Source organism: Haliotis cracherodii, unplaced genomic scaffold, assembly GCF_022045235.1.
Source record: "Haliotis cracherodii isolate W230 unplaced genomic scaffold, xgHalCrac1.p SCAF_9, whole genome shotgun sequence".
NCBI classification, from domain to species: Eukaryota; Metazoa; Mollusca; class Gastropoda; order Lepetellida; family Haliotidae; genus Haliotis; species Haliotis cracherodii.
Window position 1 is genome coordinate 34,138,559 of NW_027266343.1, and position 12,024 is coordinate 34,150,582.

Sequence of the window (12,024 nt, forward strand, 5' to 3'; positions counted from 1 at the left end):
AACCATGCGTGTAAGTTGATCTCGCAGCCGACTGTTGATTGCCCTAACGCCGAATACTCTTACCCCTGCTAAATTATTTTCTTTGTCAATTTGAATTTCTGTTTCATTACAACTACCATGTAATTGGTATAGTAAGAATGTAAGGGAGAAGTTGACTGATGTTCTGTTCGCCTGCAATCTCGAACCAATCCGATCAAACCAACAAAAAGGTAAATTCATCTGGGAAATATGGTCAGTTCCCGAATCTCAGTTCCGATCATTGTTAAACAATTTAATACCCTGCCATATATAACAATATGCATGTAACGGGATGTGTACAGTGTATACGAGTAACAAGGAATTAAGATAAATTTAAGTTAATTGCACAATTGGAATATGCGCGAAGACGTTTGGGAAAACTAGTTAAGGGAGCAGATCAACAATTCGATGTCGGATGAAAATCTTAATTCTTTACGTTTAGTGTGTGTGAAGTAAAATAGGGTGTAACGTCGAGGGTGTAACGTTGTGTTCAAGATTATAAGAGTTATATAGCGTGAATTCACGTGTGTGTGGCTGCTTGTCCTAGCGAGGACTGATGTCGGGTTTATTGCGCTAGCCCACCATTCCGAAGTTTAACATGGATACCCAACTCAGACACCACAACAACTGACACCGAGCCGACTTGGTTTATCCCCTTTAGGCCGAGCGCTTGGCAGGGTAAATCTTTTAAAATCTGTTGGTATGACGCGGTAGGGGATCGAACCACCGACCTTCGCTCTCCGGCCAGATGCTCTGGACACTAGATCCAGGAAGCAGCACTTTGGGGCCATAGGCGTTGGGTGTGCGCGCGTTCGGGTAAGAGGTATGCACGTTTTCCATCCGACAAAATTACACATTTGCAGGGTTTTGTCGGTTCAAGTCAATCAAAAACAGGTATCATCGCGATATTTTAGGATCATTATTATAGGTAAAACGAGATCAAATACAATATACAAGGTCAAGCCCGAGAACAATCAGTCTCGGTTTACTGCTGAAACAGATTCCATTGGGGGTAAAAGGCAAAATAGTGGTGTTTCGCAGTGGAATTAAAAACTGATGTCAAAGGATAGCTGAGAGCCATTAATTACACCAGGACAAGCATGTCCTGCTCTGTCGGCAGCACTCGCCACTCACACACATTGCAAATGTAAGTGTTTGTTTGTTACTTAACGCCTCATTTCCCCGAAAATTGAAAACACCTTCCGTGTTAGCAGTTGTTCAACAGCTGACAGTTTATAATAACATTTATACAATGATACAATGACTTGTATATATTTGAAGATTTAAATGTTGTGTTCAAATTATGCTTTAGTGGATATGGGGAGAATTTAGTTTTATGTGACGTAAAAAGCTTGAACTGCCCTATGAGCCACGCACATGTTCAAGGTTGGTTGGTTGGTTTGTTGTTTAACGCCGCACTCAGCAACATTCCAGCTATATGACGGCGGTCTGTAAATAATCGAGTTTGGACCAGACAATCCAGTGATTAATATCATGAGCATCGATCCACGCAATTGGGATCGATGACATGAATCAACCAAGTCAGCGAGCCTGATGACCACCCGATCCCATTAGTCGCCTTTTACGACAAGCATGGGTTGCTGAAGACCTATTCTACCCCGGAATCTTCACGGGTCTCATGTTCAAGGACTGTCCCTGAGAGTGCACCTCTGCACAATGATTGATATCCAGGTGTAACAGCTTACAGTTCAGAGATACGACGGAATGTCTCACCCGCTTGCATGTGACCTCTTGTGTCAATTTTTCGTGTTTCTGCATTGCCATATTGTAAATGGTCCTGCACTAAACACAGACATCCCCAGATCGTGGATTATGGGGCCTGGGGTACTAGTATTAAAATGATATTATACCTCCTACCATCAGAGGCACACGCACAATTAATCAACCAATAGTTATCCTGGTTGCCTGTTATGTGACGTATAACTGTACATTGTGTGAAGAGACATTTACCAGTAACATTCCGACCAAATCGAGTCATATCCCGTTATCATGTATGATCTAGTGTGTTCATGTTTAATTGTCTAGGACAAATTCTTTTGTATTCTACTCATGTCTTTTGAAACGGGAATTTGGTATTCCAAACCCATGATTCTGGTGTTTAATACAGTAGTGACCAAATTTCTATGTAACTGGAAATACTATTAAGACGAATGTTCAGAACCAAGTAGGTGCATTTATCATATAATGGGTAGGTTCTGGCAGGATAAGCCAAATGATAAAAACGTTTTGGGCCATATACGGATAAATATACAAATATAAAAGGTCAGATAGGTAGCTAGCTAGGTAACACCCTCAATGTTTGCAAACAAACATGGCGCCGCCCTTGTCTATAGGCGATCGAGGCAGAATTTAACCGCTTGAGAATTAAAATGAAATAATCGTTAGAAGGAAAAATCAGTGTCGAACAGGGACGTAGCTGACATCTTTTGAAAATTATATACAGTATATGAAATATCGAGGACACTTGTGGGATCAGTTTCTTTATCAGTGCTTGTGGACCCCTTAGGGTTGGATTTGAAAATGTTACCTTGTTTTATTTTGTCGCTGTGTGGACAACTGACAGTGTTTATTCCTACTATTGGATATTTACCACCCAAAACACATTCAGGTTATGAATGACCTCAATGTCTGGTTTTCAAGATTGTGTTTGAGGCCACAATGCTAATGCTATTGTGATTGAGACGGGCATGTTCATAGCACATATGAGTTTGTTTGTTGTGGAACGCCGCAGTCAGAAATATTCAAACTATATCAGGGTGAACTGAAATTAATCGAGTCTGAACCAGAAAAAACAACAGTGTTATATCAGGACCACCGTCGCATGTCGTCGGTGCAGTATGCCCTGCAATCAATCAAGTCACTGAACCCGACCACCCGATCTTATTAAATAGTCTCATAGGTTGCTAGAAATCAAGTGTAATCAGGGACCACACGGGGACGACGGTACACAAAGTTATAACAGCTACTAAGTGGTTAAAAAGTACGTGCAAGCAATGTTGTGAGGTCATATGCGTTACATATCTAGATGAGCTGTGCACTCTGCTGAAGATAATTCCTTTACCTTTATGTCACATTACTGGGTATGCTTAATCCTTCTTTACAAGTTTGAGTAACGTATACATACCTGTAATGTTATGAAACATAACTAGGTACATATATCCAGTCGTCTCTACTGTTGAAATATATTCTTGAATTGGGATATCCTATGACTTGACATTATTGCCACACGAACGGGCTTCCTGGTGTAAGGAGAAATGTAACGGACACATTGCGACTTATCTCTGTGAGCTCATGTGGTGTGTAAACAAGATCACGTGGTTGCATTTGCCTCGATAACCCAGCAAACATTGTTAAGTGAGGGAGGCTTATGTGTTAAATTTGGGATGTGTTTTTTATATTAACAAAACAATGCAGATACAAATGGCTTTTCCTTTAGTGCGTTCTCGTGATTTCGAAGGTTTGCCGTCATGACTGTGATTGATGTATTAGATTGGTTGGTTGGTTGGTTGGTTTGTTGTTTAACGCCGCACTCAGCAATATTCCAGCTATATGACGACGGTCTGTAAATAATCGAGTCTGGACCAGACAATCCAGTGATTGACATTATGAGCATCGATCCACGCAATTTTCTGAGATTGCAAAAATTTAAGCAAATATTTTATGATGTTAGATCCGCCATATCTTATCACCGCTTTTCTCAAAACCTATTGCTCGGGTAAAATACACAGCTGTTAACGAGGTAAATGTAAATAATATTGAACTTCTAATACATCAGACCTCTGAAGATCCGGTACAGAATAGGTCTTCAGCAACCCATGCTTGCCGTAAAAGGTGACTATGCTTGTCGTAAAAGGCGACTAACGGGATCAGGTGGTCAGGCTCGCTGACTTGGTTGATGCATGTCATCGATCCCAATTGCGTGGATCGATGCTCATGATATTAATCACTGGATTGTCTGGTCCAGACTTGATTATTTACAGACCGCCGTCATATAGCTGGAATATTGCTGAGTGCGGCGTTAAACAACAAACCAAACCAAAACATGTTGACAAAGGACACTTCCCATCACGCCGTGTGTTTGGTGATTTTCTCCAAAATGTACTATTGGAACAGCGCCTCCTGCAGGAATTTCTCAGAAAACTCAATCTTGTCCAGAATGCCTCAGCCATCCTTGTTCATGGGTGTAATAAAATGTTTCATATTACTGCTGCTTTTGAAGTCCTGACACTGGTTCCCAGCCGGGGCTAGAATAGACTTTAAGATCTTGTGTATGGCCTTTTGATGTTACAGTGGAATATCGCCTTTATTTATGAATACAGAAGTACCAACCTGTTCCAAGCCTATGGAAGCCTGTTCCTGTTCAACTATGTGCTTTAACGTTCAAATTATAGTATCTTGGTTCCCGATCCTTTTCGCGCTAAAGGTATGACAATCTCTACCGCAGGATACCAGGCTTACTTCTTACCTCCAAGCCTTAAAATCAGACGAATCCTCTTCAGAAAAGTGTACTGCAAAACTCATCTGTCGCGGGGTGAGCCATTTCAGAGTAGATGGATGTCAGCGCCTCACAAGTAAATGTTCATTTTAGCACGTACATTAATATGATAAAGTAAGGTACACACACACTTGATAAAAACTTGAGTGAGTTGGTTTTTAACACCGCATTGAACAGTATTCCCCTTATATCACGACATGCTAGCTTGAAGTGGGAGGAAAGCCTTCAGTGATTCAGGTGTCAGACGTTAACCACTTTTGTGAAACCCACGACCCACGTGCTGACAATCCTTAAAACATAAACAGGGCGAACCGGGATTCGATCTCACGACCAAAGGTTTCTGCACAGTAAACGACTGGGCCATCCGTGTCCCTAAGATCCTCGATATATCTATCTCAATACCTCAATATCGTAATTCTGCGTCCATTCACCGTCCATTTGACCTTCATGCCAATCAGTCTCTGTTGAGCGGGTAGAACCCCAAACATTACCCGAATACAAAGAATACCCACATACCGCGACAAAACACTTTGAGTCTAGAGTGCACGTAATGCTGCATGACTGTGAAATTGATAAATTATGTTCATGAACGGTCAGACGTTTAAAATACATCAAATCCATTCGTGACCAACTCGTGTTATTCCGGGACAAGCCGAACAGCGACTCATGCCCCTCTCCGCGGTCAATATTGCGACTGGGTTCCGTCTAAGTGCAAACGGGCATATCAGAAAGGATTGCCAACTCGTTGCGTAATGATTCACGAATATTTCCCCCATATATCATATATATTCCAGATCATATTTAAAACACATCGGGTTTTAGTATTATATAGTATGATTGAACACATATAATTGTATCTTAGGTATATTTTTAGATAAGATATTTTTTCGATTTGTTAAAAGTTGCCCTAATTTACATGAAATATCAGTTACGTGTTGGAGATTGTTAACAGTCTACTCTTTATCAATATGATAGCGAATTAACAACAACTCCAGTTGCAACTCGCCGGATAGACCGGAATAGCTTTGTTTGAATGTTGTTTTGATACGTTTTCATTAATGCTTTTCTCAATCGTGAAAAGTATCCAACCATGTTTGGGAACCGTAGTAAAAAATTCGCTACGCATGTTTCCGTGGTTTGTGTGTGTGGTGACTAACAGAAGCGGCCGTTAAATCTCTTATTTTCAGTGAACAAGGATGTTTGCAGTGAAATGTTACTCAAATGCGCTAAATGAACTCGCACAGTTTTACTCACAACTGTTTACAATGAAAGTTCATCACCTCCCGATGACCTTCAACCTATAACAAGCTGATACCATACTTTGATCCTTGACATCAACATGACGAACATACAAACACTTGTGTATGGAAGAGACTGTTTCTTAAACTTCGAATTAAACAACAGTTCGCTGTTTGTCCACATAATGACCTTATCACACGTGTTCCCAACAGCCTTCAAATTTCAAACTCACAACCCTTTAATGCTTAACAAACAAATACATATTAGTGAAGATCCACACTGTGAACTTCACCCAAGTCACTCACACACATGGGCTCTTTGAACCACACCTGAACCACTGCACACACATGGGCTCTATAAACCTCATCCCAATCACTGCAGACACACACGCGGGTTCTATAAACCTCACCCCATTCACTGCAGACACATGTGCTCTATAAACCTCACTCCAGTCGCTGCACACACACACGGGCTCTATAAACCTCACCTCGACCACTGCACACACATGGGCTCTTTTAACCTCACCTCGACCACTGCACACACATACGGGCTCTATAAACATCACCCTAGCCACTGAAGACACATGGGCTCCATAAACCTCATCCCAATCGCTTTAGACACACGGCCTCTATGAACCTCACTCCAGTCGCTGCACACACACACGCGGGCTCTATAAACCTCACCTCGACCACTGCACACACATGGGCTCTTTTGACCTCACCCGACCACTGCACACACACGGGCTCTATAAACATCATCCCAACCATCACAGACACATGGGCTCTTTGAACCTCACTCCAATCACTGCACACACACGGGCTCTATAACCCTCATCCCAATCACTGCAGACACACGGGCTCTATAAACCTCATCCCAATCACTGCACACGCACGGGCTGTATAACCCACACACGAATCACTGCACACACACGGGCTCTATAGCCCTCATCCCAATCACTGCAGACACACAGGCTCTATAAACCTCACCTCGACCACTGCAGACACATGGGCTCTATAAACCTCAACTCGACCACTGCACATAGAGAATTGCTTTATAAACCTCATCCCACACGGCGCAGCTTTAAAGATAATTGAAAAATATGTATGTTCCAATTATCATGGTACATACAATAATTGGTATTATGCATACATACGCTAATAACCTCTTCACAACATTTAAAGGCATGACGTATTTGAAGCAAAAACGCAATATAGCGAATTGCATGTACGTGTGTGTGTTTGTGGCTGTTTGTACTAGTCCTGAGTGATGCCGATTTATAGTGCAAGCTCAGTGAGATACCATGCCGCAGTTTAACACGAATACCCCACTGAGACACAGTATACTGACTCCGAGCCGACCAGTCCTTGTTTTAGCCCCTTAATACCTTCATTAATACCGAGCGCCGGGCAGGGTAACAACAAGTATCATCTTTCAATGTCTTATGGTATGACGCGGCCGGGGATCGAACCCCGGGGCTCTCGGGGCGGACGCTCTACCACTAGACCACGGGGGCGATCATGACACAAAGTCTAACATGGATCTAATGCCATTGGCATGTTGGGTAATGTCAGTTATTACATAGTACACTTCATCTACACATATACTTCTAGCTATTAGATATTACCCCGTTATTCTGGGCAATATCAATGAGTCCGTCCCATGTTATCAGTCTAAATAAGCATAACTTGCCCGTGTACATAATATCGCTTGTTTGTTTGGTGCATTCGTCCCTTGGATAGTTGAAATAGAGTTCCTCTCGAACACCTGGTATCATCACTATTTGACTGTGATTCAAGAACACATATAGGGGATATTAGTTGGAATCGCACAATGACCTTCTCCTTTAGTAACTGATTTCTCAATATTATGGAAACGCTTTTTGTCGCTATTAATTAATAATTATTAAAAAACAATATAACCGACCCGTTTTCTTTGAGCCGATTGTCTCTGTGACATATGCAACTATTTGTGTTGTTATCATTATAACAAGTCAAATATCTGACGAGATCTTGAAAGTAAAATCGACTTATTTTCACAAATATGACTACTCTTTGATTTCAAATCTTTCCCTGCAAATGTCGTCTGTGCAAACTGACAAATCCCATAACATGAAACAAGAGAACTCTCATTTTCCCCATACCTGTATGTACCACATCACATTTAAGATAGTTGGGAATAATGATTCTTTTCATCTCTTGTACGCCAAAAGGGCAAAGACTGCTTTCAACATAACAGAAGTTAAATTTAATGAACGGTAAAAACTCGTATATATTCGTTTTCACCGTTCAAACAGCACTTAAAATGTGAAAAATACTTACGACATGTAATGTCAGGAATTGAGAACGGCATTATCCCAGCTTCGATGCTGCAACAATTAACTTTAGTTTTAATTTAACATATTTTTATGTACAGATTGTAATCACCTGCTTATATGTGATTTTTACAAAGAACTAGGGATGCGTTATATACTCCAAGTAAAATTCCTTATGTCCATAAAAAAGCAAGCTTCATATGCTTATGTTCACAAGTAACAACTAGGTATTGCATAAGTTTTTTTCATCACGCAAACATTGTCAAAGAGAAAGAGAGAAACAGAGAGAGAGAGAGAGAGAGAGAGAAAGAGAGAGAGAGAGAGAGAGAGAGAGAGAGAGAGAGAGAGAGAGAGAGAGAGAGAGAGAGAGAGAGAGCTTGTCACCGCAAATTATGTAACTATTGTACTATTAGCCCTCGGTTTACAAAGATGACAAACTACATGATGTAAACTATTATATACAGTGAACTACGGTTATAACGAACACGCTTATAACGAACTGACCGATATAACGAACTTATATTTTAGTCCCGGCCATTTGTTGTACATATGCTGTATATAGGCTTATAACGAACTACGGTTATAACGAACTAAAATATGTGGTCCCTTTGAGTTCGTTATAACCGTAGTTTACTGTATCATCAAAGTTATACCATCAGTTTCCGATTTTCACCCTCTCATTAAAATCAGATCTCAGTCCTCGTTACCGCAAAACGAAGCTGCGATTTTCTTAATGCCATGTTGGTTTGTCAGTCATTTCATACTGTAGACACAGTAGGAGGCAGGCTGCTAGGACATTACTGTGTTTACCTACGACTCCTACATCTACGACCTCATCTACAATTATTATGACTACTACCACCATTGTTACAAGTATAACCATCTACTATAACGAGTACTATGCCAGCTTGTGCTACCTCGATAAGTATACTTCCGTTAACGGTGTCGCAGTGCCACCACTGTTGTCGCGACGACAATGCCATTATCACACCTCAATGGTGGACACGGCATTATGCCATCTCACTACACACAATGGTAGACACGTCGTTGTCAATACAGATATTGTTCTGCCAGTGTCACCAGTGAAGTTCTTCTCAGCAGAATAATTACATCAAAGGTCATTCCTCGGTCAACATATATTTGAACAAGAGTAACAAAGCTAATAAGCATGTCTGACCGGTAGATATGCTTATTAACATCACCTGAGATCTTATGACAGTTATCCTGTAGTCAGTTCTGACAAAATAGACCATATCGGGTAACCTTAGGACAGCATATGTAACGAGTTGTGTGGCGAGGCGAGCAGACTTGGTGTTTAACGTCGCGTTTAAGATGTTTTCACCTGTCCGACGTGTACGTGTCTGTGTGTGGCTGCTTGTACTTGTCCTGACATAAGCCGGTTATCACACCTCAGACAAAAGATCCCACTCGCTCTTCCCTCAATTTCCCATATTGACCAATTATTCTGGGAGGGCGTCATTTGATTAACGTGGAAGCTTTCATTGTTGTGCACTTTTGCACACATTTATTTGTCTAATGATCCTCTGGTGAAGCATATCAAGACTCATGATGAAAACAAGCACAGTTTTCGTAAACGAGCCAAGGATGTAGGACATAATCCCAATGTTGATGATTCTGTAATGCTTGACGGTACAGAAATGAGTGTCAACCCAGCGAAGTGCCATATCAAATCGGCCCAGACTCTAGAGGCTATCTGAACGAAATTTGTGTGCAGTGTGTTGAGAAGATCAGCACCCCTGCAGAGTCCTAGTCTTGGGTGAAGTCGACGGGCCTGAAAAAGTGAAACAGAAAGGCTTTGTGTTTGCCGCTCAGGACCACTCACATCCGACTCGAAACCACCAATGTGTGCTTTTGCATCAAACTGTAAAATATGAAATTATTAATTATTAATTAGATTATGCAATGAATTTAATGTGACTGTCAGACACATCGTCAGTGGATGCTCAGCTTTGGCACAAACACAATATCCTCAGCTACATGATAGAGTGGCTCGATCCTTTTATTACCGTATTCACCATGCTTGTGGTTTTGGCACAGAGGTCCATCCATGGTAAGACCCGGAATATGTAGAGGATGCCATGGAATATGATAAATACAAAATACTTTTGAATAGGCCCTTATACAGCCTCAGACGTATCCATGCCATCAAACCTGATCCTGTCCTTTTTGATAAATCCAATGCAATCACTTATATTATTGAGATTTCTGTCCCTTTTGACACTAATGTGATTGGCAACATTCAGGAAAAACATGGCAAATATGTAGACCTCGGTTTCGAAATGCATCCAAAGTACCAAGTTGTCCGATTCCCCATTGTTCTAGGTGCCTTAGGTTTGGCACCTCCCAATCCCCTGACTGACATTGGGAGAGTACCCGAATACAGCCCTTCTGACAATCTGGGTAATGCAGGAGTTGAGGTGAGGTGAAATGGGGTTTAACGTTGTGCATGTACGTGTATGTGTTTGTGTGGCTGCTTGTACTAGTCCGGACTGATGCCGGTTTATAGTGCTAGCTCACTGAGATACCATGACGCAGTTTAACATGAATACCCCACTCAGACACAGTATACTGACTCCGAGCCGACCAGTCCTTGTTTTAGCCCCTTAATGCCGAGCGCCAGACAGGGTAACAACAAGTACCATCTTTTAACGTCTTATGGTACGACGCGGCCGGGGATCGAACCCCGGACCTTCCGCTCTCCGGGCGGACGCTCTGTCACTAGACCACGGAGGCGGTCGCGATCGGGTAATGCAATGCAAGGGCTCTGAGCTGATGATGAGCCGATCCAGTCTGACTGTGCCAGGATCACCCAAACCATCTCTGCAGAATTGTGTATTTTAATCTGTAAATAATAATAATGGTGATTATAATAATAATTTTAAATATTTATATTGTGACGTGGGTAGGTTTAGGTAAACTTCCCAAAGACAGACAATACTATGTTCACTGGTGGTTGAAGCGCATGCTCATCACGCTGAAGATAGTAACTTCCTGGCGACTGATCACTGCTTCTTTCAGTGGCATTTAGAAGTTGGTGTGATGAAGTAAGCCGAGTTCTATGGTTGAACAACTTCTTTATTACAATTAGTGCGACGTTTCGGTGTAGATCCTAACACCATTATCAAGCAAGTGATGACTTGATAAAGGTGTTAGGATCTACACCGAAACGTCGCACTAATTGTAATAAAGAAGTTGTTCATCCATAGAACTCGTCTTACTTGACTGATCACTGTCCAAACACAATGTCATGAGCGTCTGTCGAATCCCAACAGGAACAATGCAACACAGCAACAATCACAGTCAAACAACAAAATACACTGCCATGAAAATGTCAATCACTGGATTGTATGGTTGATACTCCAGGCCGTCGTTATATTATATAACTGAAAGGAAACCCGTGTTTTGTGCAGGAATAGTATCTGCACTACATCTGTGCACGTAAGGCTTTCGTAAGGATCGAACCGGACCGCCCTATTGGCTCAGGTAAATATAACGTCAATGCCAGAGAATAACCAGTCTTGATTAACCGACAAAATTAATTGGGCGTATAAGGCAAAATAGCAGTGAAAATTATAGGAATGAATCACTGAAAGTCAGTGATGACACTAGGTGTTCACGAAAAGTGTAAGCATGTCCTCCTATACCACGCACCTCGTTTGTTACTAAGAAGGCTGGGTAAACCAATGACCCGTTATAATGTTACGTATATGAATATCCTCAGGCCTTGGCGCTTTCAATCAATGAAAGGCAATTACATGTATCACTCTCCATTATTGAGGTATTCAGCTTGGACGATCGTTGGTGACTATTGCCTCTTGGTTCAATCACAGCCCAATGATATATTTTATACGCGTCCCCGTGGTGTGAGTTAATAGTAAGGTTCTTTGGTAAACCGAGAACTATAATTACTAGCTCAATA